We start from the raw sequence: 20244 nt of genomic DNA on the forward strand, positions 1-20244 counted from the left end.
ACAGATGCGTGGTTCCCAGTGCAGCAAGCTCGCAGACAGGGTAACACACGTAGCTCTGATAGCTGTAATAACTGTGGGGCTAGCTCACACAATGCACGGGCTCCTAACTGCCCAGCTCGAGGGCAGACATGCAGGAACTGTTTGAAGCCCAACCATTTTGCTAAAGTGTGCAGGTCTGCTCCTGCGGCTCATCCCCCACAGTCCAGACCCCGCTCAACTCGCAGCGACCATACTGAAATTAGAACTGTGTCTACAAACCATGTGAGCTTTAAAACATGCACAGTGCAGCTGGGTGAGGTCAGCCTTCCCTTGTTACTGGATACAGGCGCGGCTGCGTCTCTTCTCAATCTCAGCACCTACAACAAGTTCTTTGCCCACCTGCCATTGCAGCAGCCCTCCACTCCTCTGTGCGGATATGATAGCTCTAAGATAGAGATTGTGGGCATCCTTCAGGTACCAGTGCACTATGGATCTAAGCACATGTCTGCATTCCCATTCCACATCGCTAAGCGGGGTGCCAATCTGCTGGGCCTCGACCTGTTCACGGGCCTGGGATTCACACTGCATGACGACAGTGGGTCAGCCATTCAACATGTCACCTCCACCTGGGAGCAGAAATGGCCAGCGCTGTTCGATGGACTGGGTTGCCTCACAGCCTTCACACACAGACCCCTGGTGAACACAGAGGTGTCACCAGTCATGCAGCAACTGCGCCGGATCCCTCTCGCTCTGAGGGATGATGTCACAAAGGAACTCAACATGCTGCTGCAGGCAGGCATCATCGAGCCGGTCAACGCCCCCCCCTGGATTTCAAACCTGGTCATCGCTAAGAAAAAGTCAGGGGGGTTGAGAGTCTGTGTGGACCTGCGTCTGTCAACAAGGCGGTGATTCCAGATAAATATCCCTTGCCTACCTCAGAGGAGCTGACCACCCACTTCTACGGCTCCACGGTTTTCACAAAGCTCGACCTGCGCCAGGGCTATCTCCAGGTTCCCCTCCACCCAGCCAGCAGAGACTTGACAACCTTTGTATCGCACGCTGGGTCTTCCGGTACACCCGAATGCCTTTCGGGCTTAGCTCCGCCCCCAGCTGCTTCCAGAAGGTCATGACCACCATCCTTGCTGGTATCCCTGGGGTCGCGGTGTTCTTGGATGACATCGTGGTCCATGCCCCAGATCTGCCAACACACAACGAGCGGCTTCACAGGGTGTTTGCAGCCCTCCTGGACAATAATCTGACCCTGAACACAGAGAAATGCTCCTTCGCCGCTACCGCCATCGACTTTGTGGGGTTTCGCCTCACAGCAAAGGGCATCACACCTCTCCTGTCCAATGTCGACGCCATACACCGGATTCCGGAGCCCACCTCTGCTTCCCGAGTAGCCTCATTCCTGGGCATGACAGCTTATTACCTACGGTTCCTGCCCCACTACTCTCAGACCACAGCTCCCCTTCGCCAACTGCTCAAGAAAGAGGAGCCATGGAAGTGGACTGCAGCATGCTCAAGGGCGTTCCACTCGCTGAAGATCCAGCTCACCACAACCCCCATCCTGGCCCACTTTGACCCGTCCAGCCCTACCCTCGTCACCTGTGACGCCTCAGCCGGGGGGTGGGTGCCGTGCTCTCACAGGTTCAGGACGGCGTCGAGCGGCCAGTTGCCTTTGCCTCCAGGGCTCTTAGCCCCACCGAACAGAGGTATTCAGTCGGCGAACGCGAAGCTCTAGCCTGTGTCTGGGCATGTGAGAGGTGGCACCTCTATCTATACGGCCGGCGGTTCACCCTCCGTACAGACCACCAGGCCCTGACCACACTGCTGTCAGCCTCAGGCAGTGGGCACAGGCCTCTCCGTTTGCACAGGTGGGGGGAGCGGCTCAGGCAGTATGACTACCAGCTCAGGTTCACCCCGGGGAGGGACAACGTAGTGGCCGACCTCCTCTCTCGGTCTATCGAGGCCCCCACCCCAACTGTCTCTCCGGATGACGACACAGAGCCAGAGCTCATCCAGATGTTGCATGGGCCCCTGCAGACAGCACTGTCTCTCCGGATGACGACACAGAGCCAGAGCTCATCCAGATGTTGCATGGGCCCCTGCAGACAGCAGTGTCACTAGAGGAGCTGCAGTGGTCTCTCCGGATGACGACACAGAGCCAGAGCTCATCCAGATGTTGCATGGGCCCCTGCAGACAGCAGTGTCACTAGCTGTCTCTCCGGATGACGACACAGAGCCAGAGCTCATCCAGATGTTGCATGGGCCCCTGCAGACAGCAGTGTCACTAGAGGAGCTGACTGTCTCTCCGGATGACGACACAGAGCCAGAGCTCATCCAGATGTTGCATGGGCCCCTGCAGACAGCAGTGTCACTAGAGGAGCTGCAGAATCAACTGTCTCTCTGGATGACGACACAGAGCCAGAGCTCATCCAGATGTTGCATGGGCCCCTGCAGACAGCAGTGACTGTCTCTCCGGATGACGACACAGAGCCAGAGCTCATCCAGATGTTGCATGGGCCCCTGCAGACAGCAGTGTCACTAGCTGTCTCTCCGGATGACGACACAGAGCCAGAGCTCATCCAGATGTTGCATGGGCCCCTGCAGACAGCAGTGTCACTAGAGGAGCTGACTGTCTCTCCGGATGACGACACAGAGCCAGAGCTCATCCAGATGTTGCATGGGCCCCTGCAGACAGCAGTGTCACTAGAGGAGCTGCAGAATCAACTGTCTCTCTGGATGACGACACAGAGCCAGAGCTCATCCAGATGTTGCATGGGCCCCTGCAGACAGCAGTGACTGTCTCTCCGGATGACGACACAGAGCCAGAGCTCATCCAGATGTTGCATGGGCCCCTGCAGACAGCAGTGTCACTAGAGGAGCTGCTCTCCGGATGACGACACAGAGCCAGAGCTCATCCAGATGTTGCATGGGCCCCTGCAGACAGCAGTGTCACTAGAGGAGCTGCAGTCTCTCCGGATGACGACACAGAGCCAGAGCTCATCCAGATGTTGCATGGGCCCCTGCAGACAGCAGTGTCCGGATGACGACACAGAGCCAGAGCTCATCCAGATGTTGCATGGGCCCCTGCAGACAGCAGTGTCACTAGAGGAGCTGCTGTCTCTCCGGATGACGACACAGAGCCAGAGCTCATCCAGATGTTGCATGGGCCCCTGCAGACAGCAACTGTCTCTCCGGATGACGACACAGAGCCAGAGCTCATCCAGATGTTGCATGGGCCCCTGCAGACAGCAGGATGACGACACAGAGCCAGAGCTCATCCAGATGTTGCATGGGCCCCTGCAGACAGCAGGATGACGACACAGAGCCAGAGCTCATCCAGATGCTGCATGGGCCCCTGCAGACAGCAGGATGACGACACAGAGCCAGAGCTCATCCAGATGCTGCATGGGCCCCTGCAGACAGCAGGATGACGACACAGAGCCAGAGCTCATCCAGATGCTGCATGGGCCCCTGCAGACAGCAGGATGACGACACAGAGCCAGAGCTCATCCAGATGCTGCATGGGCCCCTGCAGACAGCAGGATGACGACACAGAGCCAGAGCTCATCCAGATGTTGCATGGGCCCCTGCAGACAGCAGGATGACGACACAGAGCCAGAGCTCATTCAGATGTTGCATGGGCCCCTGCAGACAGCAGGATGACGACACAGAGCCAGAGCTCATCCAGATGCTGCATGGGCCCCTGCAGACAGCAGGATGACGACACAGAGCCAGAGCTCATCCAGATGTTGCATGGGCCCCTGCAGACAGCAGGATGACGACACAGAGCCAGAGCTCATCCAGATGTTGCATGGGCCCCTGCAGACAGCAGGATGACGACACAGAGCCAGAGCTCATCCAGATGTTGCATGGCCCCCTGCAGACAGCAGGATGACGACACAGAGCCAGAGCTCATCCAGATGTTGCATGGGCCCCTGCAGACAGCAGGATGACGACACAGAGCCAGAGCTCATCCAGATGTTGCATGGGCCCCTGCAGACAGCAGGATGACGACACAGAGCCAGAGCTCATCCAGATGTTGCATGGGCCCCTGCAGACAGCAGGATGACGACACAGAGCCAGAGCTCATCCAGATGCTGCATGGGCCCCTGCAGACAGCAGGATGACGACACAGAGCCAGAGCTCATCCAGATGCTGCATGGGCCCCTGCAGACAGCAGGATGACGACACAGAGCCAGAGCTCATCCAGATGTTGCATGGGCCCCTGCAGACAGCAGGATGACGACACAGAGCCAGAGCTCATCCAGATGTTGCATGGGCCCCTGCAGACAGCAGGATGACGACACAGAGCCAGAGCTCATCCAGATGTTGCATGGGCCCCTGCAGACAGCAGGATGACGACACAGAGCCAGAGCTCATCCAGATGTTGCATGGGCCCCTGCAGACAGCAGGATGACGACACAGAGCCAGAGCTCATCCAGATGTTGCATGGGCCCCTGCAGACAGCAGGATGACGACACAGAGCCAGAGCTCATCCAGATGCTGCATGGGCCCCTGCAGACAGCAGGATGACGACACAGAGCCAGAGCTCATCCAGATGCTGCATGGCCCCCTGCAGACAGCAGGATGACGACACAGAGCCAGAGCTCATCCAGATGTTGCATGGGCCCCTGCAGACAGCAGGATGACGACACAGAGCCAGAGCTCATCCAGATGCTGCATGGGCCCCTGCAGACAGCAGCATGACGACACAGAGCCAGAGCTCATCCAGATGCTGCATGGGCCCCTGCAGACAGCAGGATGACGACACAGAGCCAGAGCTCATCCAGATGCATCATGGGCCCCTGCAGACAGCAGGATGACGACACAGAGCCAGAGCTCATCCAGATGCTGCATGGGCCCCTGCAGACAGCAGGATGACGACACAGAGCCAGAGCTCATCCAGATGCTGCATGGGCCCCTGCAGACAGCAGGATGACGACACAGAGCCAGAGCTCATCCAGATGTTGCATGGGCCTCTGCAGACAGCAGGATGACGACACAGAGCCAGAGCTCATCCAGATGCTGCATGGGCCCCTGCAGACAGCAGGATGACGACACAGAGCCAGAGCTCATCCAGATGCATCATGGGCCCCTGCAGACAGCAGGATGACGACACAGAGCCAGAGCTCATCCAGATGCATCATGGGCCCCTGCAGACAGCAGGATGACGACACAGAGCCAGAGCTCATCCAGATGTTGCATGGGCCCCTGCAGACAGCAGGATGACGACACAGAGCCAGAGCTCATCCAGATGCATCATGGGCCCCTGCAGACAGCAGGATGACGACACAGAGCCAGAGCTCATCCAGATGCATCATGGGCCCCTGCAGACAGCAGGATGACGACACAGAGCCAGAGCTCATCCAGATGTTTGGGCCCCTGCAGACAGCAGGATGACGACACAGAGCCAGAGCTCATCCAGATGTTGCATGGGCCCCTGCAGACAGCAGGATGACGACACAGAGCCAGAGCTCATCCAGATGCTGCATGGGCCCCTGCAGACAGCAGGATGACGACACAGAGCCAGAGCTCATCCAGATGCTGCATGGGCCCCTGCAGACAGCAGGATGACGACACAGAGCCAGAGCTCATCCAGATGCATCATGGGCCCCTGCAGACAGCAGGATGACGACACAGATGCAGAGCTCATCCAGATGCATCATGGGCCCCTGCAGACAGCAGGATGACGACACAGAGCCAGAGCTCATCCAGATGCATCATGGGCCCCTGCAGACAGCAGGATGACGACACAGAGCCAGAGCTCATCCAGATGCATCATGGGTCCCTGCAGACAGCAGGATGACGACACAGAGCCAGAGCTCATCCAGATGTTGCATGGGCCCCTGCAGACAGCAGGATGACGACACAGAGCCAGAGCTCATCCAGATGTTGCCATGGTAACGGGCCCCTGCAGACAGCAGCGTCACTAGAGGAGCTGCAGCGGGAATCGGAACAGGACCCTTTGCTATCCACCCTGCGCACCTACATACGCCCCGGATGGCCATCACGGGTGCTGGAGGATCTGGCCCCGTTCGCTAGAGTACGGCACGAACTCTCATGCTGGGGGGAGGTCTGTGTCTCCAGGGGCCTCTGCACTGTGATCCCAAGTGGCCTGCGTGCGCGTGTCATGTCCATGGCGCACGAAGGTCATTTGGGCATAGTGAGGGTCAAGCAACGATGCCGCGACCTGGTGTGGTGGCCAGGCATCGACCGTGACATCGAAACAATGGTCAAGGACTGTGCACCATGTCTGCTCAGCGGGAAAAGTGGGTTGCCAGCCTCAATACCCCTGCAGCCTACCCCGTGGCCGCCCCGCCCATGGGAGCATCTCCAGCTTGATATCTGTGGAGAGATCCATGGCCGAGGGGTCCCGCACCACCAACGCTTTCTGGTGGTGGCATACGACCTCCACTCCAAATGGCCTGAAGTGGTCCCAGCAGGAACGGTCACAACACGGACCATTATTGACATCCTGGATGGCCTGTTTGCTAGATGGGGTCTGCCACTCACCATCACCACAGATAATGGGCCCCAGTTCATCTCAGCAGAGTTCTCGGACTTCCTCCGCACCAAGGGGATCAAGCACATCCGCACGGCATACTTCCACCCTCAGGCCAACGGGGGGGTGGAACGTTTCAACCAAAGCCTTAAAAATGGGATCCGAGCACATCTGTTCCAGGGGTGCACATTCCAGGCCGCACTCAACCAAACACTGTTGCACTACAGAGCTAGTCAGCATGCAACAACGCAGACCTCTCCAGCATCCCTCATGCTTGGCCGTGAGATGGACTTGCCACTGAACAGACTCAGGTCCCGGGATGCAGTGACACCTGCAGCAGGCAGCACCCGAGATGCTGCTCAAGCAGCAGTGGCCACACATCAGGGGGAGATGAAGCGACGCTTCGACTAGAAACGTGGAGTAAAGACCACCACCATCAAGGTGTCCGACTAGGTTCGGGCCCGTAGGCCCCAGCGACATAACAAGATGGCATCTTTCTGGTCTCAGCCCCTTCAGGTGACACGTCAGCTGGGGCCAGCCACGTTCCTGCTGAGCGACGGATCCCGCTGGCACGCCAGCCGACTGCGGAGGGTGCCTGGTCCTCCTGGGCCTGCCATGGCCACACTGCTGCCAGCAGCCGGTGCAGCAGAGACAGATAGAACTGTCTCAAAGGCCTCGAGTCCTGTACTGCTAAGGGCAGCTAGGCCGCCCCAGGCTCCGCCGCAGCCACTGCCTATGTGGCCTCCACCCGCTGAGCCTCTACCTGCTGTTCCTCTTCCTCACCCTCCTCCACCTAACCCTGGCTTCCTCGCAGGGTCACAGCCCAGGGGGGAGGTCGATAGGCCACAGCGGGAACGGGCTCGCCCTGCACACCTCCAGGACTATGTCACTAAATTTCACACATAGGCCTTCAGGCCCTACTCCTGTTTGACTGTTACTTTAGTTGTTTGAGTTTTGGAAAGGGGGGGGGAAATGTTATGTACGACAGTGTCATTGTCTTTGCAGCACTTTGTTGCCCTTTACGACGTCACGTTACGTACGTCTGTTAGAGCTTTACGACGGTGTGTGTGTGTTGTCAGAATGAATGGCACATGGCAGTAAACGGAGCTCAGTTTGTATACCTGTGTGGATCTACATTTATTAGCACAACACAAACATAATAGATACTCCTGAACTTCTCATTGGCTGGTTAGAAGGACTACATTTCCCATCATGCCGAGGTTTGTAACATCCGGGGTGACACAAGCACGTGTTTACATCCAAGGCCGGTTTAAAGTTCTGCGTAAAGTCGACGCCGTAGCCTTGCGTAGTCCCGCGTGGGCCCGCCTTGCCTATGGAGAGGCTTGACGTGCACATCTCCAAAAGATCCAGCTGCGGACATCACGCCTATCACCCGGACGCTTGATGGACCATATTTGGTTGGAGCGCGTCATCAAACCGCGCCTGCATATTTGCATATTGCGCCTGCATATTTGCATATTTGGTTCGGACTACGTCATCGCCTTACGACGGTGGAAACCAAATAAACACATTTCCAGCAATGGATTCTACAGTTAGGCCCATATATATATTTGGTCACAGACAGAATTTGTGTTATTTTAGCTGTTTACCAAAACCTCTGTTACAGTCATACACAAGTTACAGTCATATAATGAATATGAATGAATGAATGAATCTTTATTTCGAACATGATTTAAAAATAAAAATAATAAATAACTAATATGTAGAGTACAGTCCTATCAATTGTTCGAAAAGGAGTAGGAAGAAGCCTGTCCTACCCCTGTTTATACTTAACAATTATGCTTACATTATATAATCCAATTAATTAATTACATATATTTCAGTATCATCCGTTCTAATACTTTTTCATTCTTAATATTGACACAAAATAAATAAATAAACATAATTGTTCTATTCTTAATACTGAAACAACACAAAATAAATAAATAACAAACATCAGTATCCACATCAGTATCCACACCGAAAACCACACCTTAGTTTCCAGAAGATTAACAACCTTCCCTTTCCTCATTTTGGTATTTAACAAAAAATAATAATTTAAACCTTTTTTAAAATAGAGCAATATTTCTGCTTTCCTTCATATTTTCCTCTAGCCCATTCCATATGGTAACTCCGTAGAATGATATGCACCTGCTCCTGAGATGGGTGCGAGCATAACCCTTGTTAAAGTTGTGGTTACCTCTCAAATGACCTCTCCCCTTATCCCTCTCTATAAATCATTTGTTAATGTTACGTGGGAGTTCTTGAGTCTTTGCTTTATACATTAACTGTGCCAATTTAAATTTGAACAAGTCCATGAGCTTTAAGGCATTTGACATTAGGAACAAGTTATTAGTGTGATCACGATATCCGACCTTATGTACAATCCTCATAGCTTTTTTCTGTAGTGTAATCAATGGGTTTAAAGTGCTTTTATATTCATTTCCCCATATCTCCACACTGTAACTCAAATAGGGTAAGACAAGACAACAATATAGAGTATACAACATCCTCTGTTCCAGAATATGTTTTGCCCTGCACAATACTGCAATACTCCTTGATACTTTGGATCTAACGTATCTTATATGAGATTTCCAACAGAATTTACTGGGCTTAAAGTGCAGACTCTCAGCTTTAGGTTAAGGGTATTCACATCCAAATTGAAGGAAGGGTTTATGAATTATAGCTCTTTTATATATAATAACCAAAAGTAATTAGACAATTGACTCAAAAGCTGTTTCATGGGCCAGTGTGGGCTATTTATTCCTTCATTATTTCTTTATCAATTAAGCAGGTAAAAGGTCTGAGTTGATTCCAAGTGTGGCATTTGCATTTGGAGGCTGTTGCTGTATACGCACAACATGCAGTCAACAGAGCTCTCAATGCAAGTGAAACAGGCCATCCTTAGGCTGTAAAAACAAAACAAAAATCCATCAGAGAGATAGTGGGAACATTAATAGTGGCCAAATTAACTGTTTGGTACATTCTGAGGAAAAAAAGAATGCACTGGTGAGCTCGGCACCACAAAAAGGTCTGGACGTCCATGGAAGACAAGAGTGGTGGATGATCACAGGATCCTTTACATGGTAAAGAAAAACCCCATCAAAACATCCAGCCAAGTGAAGAACAGTCTCCAGGAGGTAGGCATATCATTATCCATGTGTACCATAAAAGAAAGACTTCACACAAGCAAATACAGAGGGTTCACCACAAGGTGCAAGCCATTCATAAGCCTCAAGAATAGAAAGGCCAGACAAGAAGCATGGTCAACTCGTCGACGTGACGTGAACAAGATGGCGGAGTAGAAGCCTCGCGGTTACTCTCCCTTCAATTTATCTAAGCAAACATTTATATTTATGCTACGAAATCTGATACTAAGCTACATCAGTTGAACGTTTATTAGTCTGTTTAGTCCTGTCCACAATGGCTAGTCGTACGCGCAAAAACAAAGATACATTGGCTATGCCGATGGACGGCGACGAAACCTCAGAGAGCGCTCTCACAGTGGCCTCTCTCGAGGCTACACTTAAACGCTATTTTAATATAGCAGAGAAAAACTCCAACGATCGATTCGACCGGCTGGAGACCCAACTGGGATCCATGGAGGCAACCCTGACCAAACACGAGAAGGAGATTAATGCACAACGCACATTCACCTCCAAGCTACATGAGCGGGTAAAGGACTCCGAGGTCACTACCTCTCAACACACCACATCCCTAGCTCAGCTCGAATCCAAACTGGCATCCTTCGAGGATAGGAACAGAAGGGACAACCTACGAATGATCAATCTAAAGGAGGGAGAAGAATCGGGGAATGCAATGTCCTACCTCACTGCCAACTTCCCAATATGGTTCCCCTCCCTGGCTGACAAGCCGCTGGAGATCATGCGAGTTCACCGCACCGGGTCTCCTCGAGCGTCTTCACCACATCCCAGGTCCTTGATCATTAAATTCCTTCGCTTCACAGACAGAGACCGCATCCTCCAAGAATCAAGGAAAACTCCCGTGGAGATCGCCGAGCGCACCATCCGTTTTGCAGCGGATTACAGCGAGTACACTTCTAAACTCAGACGTCCCTGCTATCCGGTCATGCACCGGGCTCGGGGACTGCGCTGTGAGGCATTCTTGCTGTACCCCGCGGTCATCAAGCTCATCCACAACTCTGAACACCATCTATTCCACGAACTATCAGAGGCAGAGAAGTTCCTTTCTTTACTTGAGGACAATTCCTGATCGGGGTAAGGCTCTTAACAAGAGCTCGCTCTAGACTTTGTTTTTCAAACGATAACTGTTGACGATAACATGCTGGACTTGTTTACTTCCTGGTGGGGCGTTACTCACGGAGGACGTCACTCCAATGACTCTCTTTGTTTATTTCTATCGTGTAGCAACTCAGTGAGTGTAAATCCGGCTGACATCGCTGTAAAACCACTATAGTTATTATTTTTGCTTTCTATTTTCGTATATATTTTGGTATCTGTTACTTACTAAAAATGAAGAAGAGTTCTTGAGCAAATTTAAGACTTGTTTATTCAAAAAAGCAGGTTACACAGCATGGCCCCTCAATGGAGCTGATGGTCCGAATCGGTCACAGGATGGATGTGAAGAAAAAAGAGACAGAGCCCATCTGCGTAGAGGACTTTATACCCTGTCACTGCCACTTTCGCTGAGCCCACTAAACAGAGTCCACGTCACTTTAATTTGGTTGAATACAAAGTATATCAGTGAGACCATAGTAGGTGAGGCCATTCTCCGTCCTGCAAATAGGATGTCATTGTCTTATTATAATGCAACTCACCCTATGGTCTAATACAATTCCAATGCAACCTATGTTATGGGCGTCTTGCTGACTCGGGCCCCAATGCAATTATATCTTCCCATGATGACATTCCATCCTCTGCACATGCATGTCAAAAGGCCATTGTTTAGAGGGCCATGGCTATGGTTACAGAGCATGAAAATACACTACACTAGTCTTCCTGGGGTCCGACACAACAATCCTATTTGGACAGAGTGAAGTCAAATGTGTTGCCAGGAGAGGAGAAAGATTCCTAACAAACAACAGGCTTGTTTAATTTAAGAAATCTCTCCCTATCTCTCCTAACAGAAACAACACAAACGGACGGTTATCTAGTGAATAGGGGAACGAATCAGATAAATGACAAATATGTTTCTGCCCTCAAGCAAGCCCTGGATGAGTAAAGAGGGAGTCAAACAGAGTCTCCTACTGTGTTGCTTTCACTACGTGGCCGTTGGGTTGCCATGGCTACGGCCAGCTGCAGCAGTTGATGCATGCCCTGGAACGTGTTTCACTCTCTGTTTGGGCTGTCGGCTGGGTTTACACGCTAAGTCATATGAAAATACACTACACTATTTACTGTAAATGCTGATCCAGCTGTATGGTGGCTGACTGTGTGCGACACATTTCGCAATCTGAACTCTATGATAGGTTGCTGACTAATCAGATTGAATAGCGGTATAATAGCCTAATGTTTTAAGTTTGCCTGTTCCACACAACCTTGCTTATTTGAGTATTTTGAACATATGGGGTGTCCCAATTTACGTATGACATTATAGGTAGCTTGAACACAATTATTGTTTTTTATAATAGAACTGAATAAATATATAATTTCATTGCTGATGGCTTTATAACCCCAAATGATACTTGAAAAGTATTTCTTTTTTTCTTTGGTTTCTAATTCTGTATTATCATTATTTTTTATTATATATGGTAATTACTCAAACAAGGAATAGCTACAAGGGCGAGGGAGGGGTATCTGACTATCTTTTCTTCACTGTCACTTTTTTGGGGGGGAGGGGGGAGGTTGGGTGGGCTCTGGATGGACCTTTTTGTCCATTTATTTTTTGGGGGGGTTGGGGAAGAGGGGTGCCGATTGGGATTAGGGGGCAAGGGGTGGGTGGGCTATGATCATGGGGCTTATGGGGGGGTTGGGGGGGAGGGACAGGATCCTATGGTTGGAGCTCTTCGGTTAGTATCTTTCACTTTTTTCTTTTACCAAGATAGCTATGACTAACATTCCTCCTCAAATACTCAAAAAAAAAGGGGAGTAGTGATCGTTGCCAAGCGCAGTTTTCAGTTTAAAGATCTAGGATCTGGGAAAGACTCTGAGGGCAGAGTAAGCTATATAAAAATGATGGTAAATGATAAGAAACTGGCCTTTGTTTCAGTATATGCACCAAATTCCTTTGATATTGGCTTTTATGACTACTTAACTAAATTGATGTTTGATCTATCTGATTTTGGTTTAATAATAGGGGGTGACTTTAATGCTGTATGGCTACACACGATGGACAGAACTGGGGTTAACGAGGGGAGAGAGCAACACCTGGCGTCCTCTGCACTAAGGAAATGGGCTAGTGACTGTGCTGTGGTAGATGTCTGGCGTTCTTCTAACCCCTCCGTGAAAGAATTCACTTGTTTCTCCTCTCGACACAGATCATTCTCTCGCATAGATTATATTTTTATATCCAAACATCTGTATGATAAGACATCAGATTTTAATTTACTTCCTATGTCTCTCTCTGACCACAGGGCGGTCTTTGGCAGAGTAGCGATCTCCTTGAAGCCTAAAAGGGCTCCTCGCTGGCGCTTTAACTCCACCCTTTTGCAGAATGAATCATTCCTAAAGGAAATGAAGGAACAACTTGATGAGTTTATTGTAATTAATAAGCCATCTGTGGATGATCCTGGTATTCTCTGGGATGCGGTGAAGGGGTTCATTAGGGATAAAACTATTGGTTTTGCCTCTAATCTACACAAATCCAGATTAAAACATGTTCAAGACATAGAAAAGAAAATTGCTGAACTGGAGATCACAATGACTCCGCATGTTACCCCTGAGCTAGTTCTTGAGAGAGAAGTGTTATTTAAAGATCTTAACCATCTTCTCAGACATAGAGCTGATTTCCTCATTCATAGAACTAGACAAAACCATTACTTGCACAGCGCACAGCCAAGCCATTTACTAGCCTCAAAACTTAAAACCAATGAACAACTAGCAAACATCTCTTCAATTAAAAGTTCTACAGGTACTTTGTGCACTGATCCAACAGAGGTTAACAATAACTTCTGGGCATTCTACTCGGCTCTATATACTTCTGAGATTGATTATAATGATCAAGCTGTTAGTTCTTTCTTGAACCCCTTACAGCTCCCCCAGCTTTCCCAAAATGACTCCCTTGATTTAGATTATCCTATTACGCTATCTGAACTATACAAAGCTCTTTCATGCATGAATAAAGGCAAGTCACCAGGGTTAGACGGTCTACCACCTGAATTGTATCTGGCCTTTTGGCCCCAAGTTGGCCCCTTGCTAATGGGAATGATTCATTCTGCAATCAAAAATGGCTCCTTCTCCAAAAACAACAATATAGCTATAATCTCTTTGCTCTTGAAAAAGGGGAAGGACCCTACTGACTGCGGAAGCTATCGCCCCTTGTCAATTTTAAATACAGATACTAAACTGTACGCCAAAGTTCTAGCCTCTCGACTGGAACCATTTATGACTACCTTAGTGCATGAGGACCAAACAGGCTTCATTAAAAATCGCCTTGCCTCAGACAATGTTCGCCGCCTTCTCCATATTATTGACTCTTCGAATATTACTGATTCAGCAAATGCTATTCTCTCACTTGATGCTGAGAAAGCCTTTGATCGTCTCGAGTGGCACTTTTTATGGGCGGTTTTACGCTATATGGGCTTTGGAGATCATTATGTGGATATGATAAAACTACTATATTCTAACCCGACAGCAATGGTTCTAACAGGGAACACATGCTCTAAACAGTTCCCAGTATCCCGCAGCTCTCTCTCCTTTGCTGTTTGCCCCATCTCTGGAACCTGTGGCCCAGGCCGTTCGCCAGTCAGTCACCCATGATCCTATTACGGTCCAGAACACCAAACATCACATATCTCTGTATGCTGATGATATCCTTCTTTTTATTCAGAATATCCCTCAGTCACTCCCTCACCTTCTAATAATTTTAGCCGAATTTCAGGTTACAAAATTAACTGGGGAAAATCAGCTCTATTGCCACTGAATGCCTCAGCTAGACAGTTAGATATCTCACTAAACATCCCAGTGGTCCAGAATATTAAATATCTAGGTATCACTATCTACCCCTCAATTTCAAACACAGTATCAATTAATTATAAGAATGTGCTGAAGGAGGTAGATTCTGATCTACAAAGGTGGAAAACTTCACCCCTCACATTTCATTCCCGTATCTCAGTTATTAAAATGAATATTCTTCCACGAATAAACTTTTTTAGTTCCATGCTCTCTCTAGCCCCACCAAGTGGTTATTGGAAGAAACTACACTCTATCTCTTCTCATTTTATATGGAGGGGGAAGAAGCCCAGACTCAAATTCTCAACCCTCCAGAGGCTAAAAAACGAAGGGGGATTGGGGCTACCAAACTTCGAATGGTATTATTGGTCCTTTGTGCTGCGTCCTCTCTCCACATGGTTTGATCCGGCTGCTCGTGTTTCTTGGCGCCCCTTAGAGGAAAACATTGTCCATCCTCATAGGTTACAAGATGTAATATACTGTAACATTTCTATTAAACAGTCCAAATTGAAATTCGGCTCCATCATCACTGAATTAATCTCAGTTTGGCGATGCGCAGAAAAGCTCTGCAAAATCTCAACCAAATGGTACCTCCATTCGCCTATATTTAAAAATTCAATTCTCCAGTTGGGAGGCCGTCCAATCTCATTTCCCCAGTGGAGTAACAAGGGAGTTCACTCATTCTCAGATTTATTTGGGGCTGAGGGTCTCCGCTCATTCCAAGACATTCAGAGAAACTTTAATTTACCGGGTACCTCCTTTTTTTTTCTACCTTCAATTACGTACAGCTATGCGCACATACGGGGTACCCTGGAATAGCTCATTAGACATACATCCATTTCACATAGCATTCACCAGACCCAGGGGTCAGGTCTCAGCTCTTTACTCCATCCTGGTTAAGGCTTCTTTAAAACCATTACACATTGACAGAGTGTGGAAAGATACTTTATCACACAATAACTTAAATTGGCAATTAATTTGGCAAAACATATCCCTTTCCTCCAGAAATCCCAACCACCAGGTTATCCATTTCAATTTTACTCATAGGACATACTTCACTCCATATCTGCTACATAAAATAAAGACCATACCTTCACCTAACTGTACTCTTTGCACCCGAAATACAGTTGGCACCTTTTTTCATATGGTATGGGAATGCCCGGGAGTGGCTGATTTCTGGAGGACAGTTTGTGATGCATTGTCCCTGATCCTGTCCAAACACATTCCACACTCACCATTAGTCCTATTGTTAAATGACAGTTCAAACCTGGATCTAAACATCAAACAAAGACGCATCTGGCTGGCCGGCCTTACAGCAGCCAAAAGGCTTATAGCTTGCAGGTGGAAGTCACCCCATTTCTTGACTACGCAGAGATGGATATTAGACTTCATTGACATAGCCAGCATGGAACACTGGATAGCCAACAGGCATCATGCAATTTCGGACAATGTTTCATGCTGGGACCAAACTATAACCATCCTCAAGACACTATTATAGGCTAATCGATTTGCTCCTTCCATAGGGTCCTGTAGGGTGGGGGGGGCTGTGATTGGGTGGGGGGTGGTGGGCGGGGGGCTGTGATTGGGCGGGTGGGTGGGAGGTATCTGGCGGGAGGGACATTTGTGGGAGGAGGGGTAGGTGGGGAATTATTGGGGTAAAGGGAGATTGGGAAGGGAAGGGGAGGGGGGGGGGGGGTTGAAAGGTTTATGCGCATTTTGTATTTGTACTGGTAAACCGTATTTGTGTTATTCTATTTTCTCCTTTGTTTATTTGTATGTTACCACTCCCCTTGTTTTACTCCCTGAAATAATAATAAAAAATTGATCACAAAAAAAAAAAAGAATAGAAAGGCCAGATTAGACTTTGACAAAAAACATCTAAAAAAGCCAGCCCTGTTCTGGAACAGCATTCTTTGGACCGATGGAACTAAGATCAACCTGTACCAGAATGATGGGAAGAAAAAAGTATGGCTTGGAACGGCTCATGATCCGACGCATACCACATCATCTGTGAAAAAACGTGGAGGCAGTGTGATGACATGGACATGCATGGCTTCCAATGGCACTGGGTCACTAGTGTTTATTGATGATGTGAAGACAGAAGCAGACAGATGAATTCTGAAGTGTTTAGGGATATTTTGTCTGCTCAGATTCAGACAAATTCAGCAAAGTTGATTGGATGGTGCTTCACAATACAGATGGACAATGACCCAAAATATAGTGTGTAAGCAACCCAGGACTTTTTTAAGGCAAAGAAGTGAAATATTCTGCAATGGCCAGAGTCAATCACCTGATCTCAACCCAATCAAGCATGCATTTCACTTGCTGAAGACAAAACTAAAGGCAGAAAGACCCACGAACAAACAACAACTGAAGACTGCTGCAGTAAAGGCCTGGCAAAGCATCACAAAGGAGGAAACCCAGCATTTGGTGATGTCCATGTGTTCCAGACTTCAGGCAGTCATTGCCTGCAAAGGATTCTCGACAAAGTATTAAAAATGAACATTTTATTTATGATTGTTAATTTGTCCAATTACTTTTTAGCTCCTGAAAATAGGGGACTGTGTATAAAAATGGTTGCAATTCCTAAATGTTTCATACAATATTTTTGTTCAACCCCTTGAATTAAAGCTGAAAGTATGCACTTCAATTACATCTTGATTGTTTCATTTCAAATCCTTTGTGGTGGCATACAGAGCCCAAATTATGGAAATTGTGTCACTGTCCAAATACTTCCAGACCTAACTGTATATAAATAAAAGAATGTCAATGACCCCATGTGTGGGACTTTATTAGGTCAAACAGGTTTGAGGGGTCAGGCAAAGGACTTGGTGGAGTCAGGCAAGGGTCAGGCGATCATCGTTGTAATCCATGGAGCAGGGCAGGAACCGTGGTGCAAGGTGCTGGGCTGGAGGTGTCCATGGTGCTGAGTGCATCGGGGGTCTCTAAAGCTAGAGGGGTCTCTAAAGCTAGACAAGCGAATAGAGAGCACTCAGCATCCGTGCATGTTGATGTGGCGTGGCAAACACCTTCTCGTGGCGCCCCCCGTAAGTAGCTAATGACTGCCAAAAGCAAGAAGCGAAACAAAGTTTGCCAACCAGGGCCCCTCACCCGGGCTGGTGTTCGGCAGCAGCCGGGGGAGAGGTCTGCTGACCTCGAACCCAGAATACTGCAGCTGAACACCGAAGGACTAACCCCCAGTAAGATCGACGTCATCGAACACCTGGCCAATACCACCAAGGCCCTCGTCATTCTCCTCCAGGAGACCCACTGCATATCAGCAGACAAGCTAGTTCTACCAAACTTTGAGCTAGCTGGGTCTACCCTGAGCAGGAAGCATGGCCTCGCCACGTTTGTCCAACAAAGGTTGAGCTGGACTCTCGCTGACCAATCCCCGGCTGACTCGGAGATTGAGTGGCTGTGCGTGGACGTTGCCGGTCTAAAAATCATCAACGTCTACAAACCTCCACCCTCGCGAATCACACCAGTGTGTCTACCAGTGTTCCCCCACCCCTGTATCTATGCTGGTGACTTCAATTGCCAGCATGAAGACTGGGGCTACCGCACCAACTCACCCGACGGAGAGAACCTGGCTGTCTGGGCAGCTAACAACAGCCTGGCCCTGTTGTATGACCCCCAGGGCGCAGCCAGCTTCCGCTCCGGTCGCTGGAACACTGGGACGAACCCTGACCTGGCATTTGCGAGTGCCAGCGCTGACAACCGGCTCCCCGATAGACGTGTGCTAGGAAAGTTCCCGAGGTCTCAACATCGACCCTCACTGATAACAACGGCCAAACTCGTGAACCTTGTTCCGAGTGAGCCAGTGAAACGGTGGAACTTCCGAAAGGCCGACTGGAAACGCTTCCGCCTCCTTACCAACAAATCCACAAGGCACCTCCCATCGCCTAACTCTAACAACGTGGATGAGGCGTACCGGGACTTCTGCGGCATGTTGGTGAAAGCGGCAAAAACATCCATCCCACGCGGACTTCGCATTAGCTACAAACCGTGTTGGGATGAGGAGTGTGAGAAGCTCCACTGTGCCTTCCTCCAGGCCCCTGCAGGAGCTGAGTCGGACAGGCTCGCAACAGCCTTGCTGTCAAGACTCAGCCGTAAAAGACAGGAGCGCTGGGAGGAGGCCATTGACTCCATCGACTTCTCGCACTCCAGCCGTAAGGCATGGAGTATCATGAACAATCTCACTGGTAAGTCCAGACACTCCCCCCGTCACTGCCCCATCTCTGCAAATAAAATCGCATCACAATTTGTGAAAAGTGGGTCACACGAGGGCAAAGACCGCGAGTCGTCTCGACTTGTGGCAAAAGAAGTGTCAGACCTCTAGAGGGCCCCAACACCTAGCAGTGACTACATCTCTGGTGAATTCACCCCGGAGGAGTTCGCTGCTGCCCTCCAGCATCTAAAGCCAGGGAAAGCTCCGGGGCCTGATTCCATCTGCCCGGAGCTTATTCTCCATGCCGCACCCGCCTTGAAGTCCTAGCTGAGAGCGTTCCTCACTTCCTGTTTGCGCCAACTCAAGATCCCCAAAATCTGGCGAAGAGCCCTAGTTGTTGCGATCCCTAAACCGAATAAGCCTGAAGGGGACCCTAAGAGTTACCGTCCCATCTCTCTGTTATGCATCCCCTTCAAGATCCTCGAGCGTCTCATCTACGCCCGCATCGAACCAATTGTCGACCCGCTGCTCCCACGTGAGCAGGCCGGGTTCCGACGCGGGAGGTCGACCGAAGATCAAGTCACCCTTATGACTCAAGACATCGAGGATTGCTTTTCGGCAAAAAAGAAGGCCGGGGCCGTCTTTATAGACCTGACGGCTGCCTACGATACCATATGGCATCGCGGCCTCTCCTGCAAGCTGCTCCGCCTGCTGCCGGACAGGCACATGGTCAGAATGATCATGGAGCTCATCCGTAACCGCAGCTTTACCCTCACCACCGGTCGCGGACAGCTAAGCAGGCTTCGACGCCTTAAGAACGGCGTCCCTCAGGGATCGGTCCTGGCCCCCCTCCTCTATAATATCTACACCTATGACCTGCCCAACACACTCTCGCGGAAGTACGCCTACGCAGACGACCTCGCAGTGGTGTACTCTGCTGGAAATTGGCAGTCTGTGGAGGGGATTCTGAGCCAGGACATGCAGACACTAGTGGCATACTTCCGGAAATGGAGATTGAAGCTTAGCGAGGCAAAGACGGTGTCGGCTGCCTTCCACCTTAACAACAGGGAGGCTAAACGTGAGCTTAGAGTACACCTAGATGGAACTCCCCTGCCATGTTCCGCTGAGCCAATCTATCTCGGCGTGACATTGGACAGGACGCTCACGTTTCGCCGACACCTCGAGTCACTGCGCAAGAAGTTAACAGCTCGTGTGGCGTTGATGAGGCGACTGGTTGGCTCGGGCTGGGGCGCCGGCGTAAGGACCTTGCGCACGGCAGCCCTAGCCCTCGTTTATTCAACTAGTGAATACTGCGCCCCAGTATGGTGTCGCAGTGCCCACACCCGCCTCATCGACTCGCCTATAAACGAAGCCTTGCGCATTGTGACAGGATGCCTGCGTCCTACCCCCGTGGACAACCTTCCCATCCTAGCAGGCATCCAGCCCGCAGGCCTCCGCCGCATGGGAGCCACAGCACGTCTCGCCTGCCGGCC

Source organism: Nansenia antarctica (genome assembly GCF_963989245.1).
Source record: "Nansenia antarctica genome assembly, chromosome: 1".
Lineage (NCBI taxonomy): Eukaryota > Metazoa > Chordata > Actinopteri > Argentiniformes > Microstomatidae > Nansenia > Nansenia antarctica.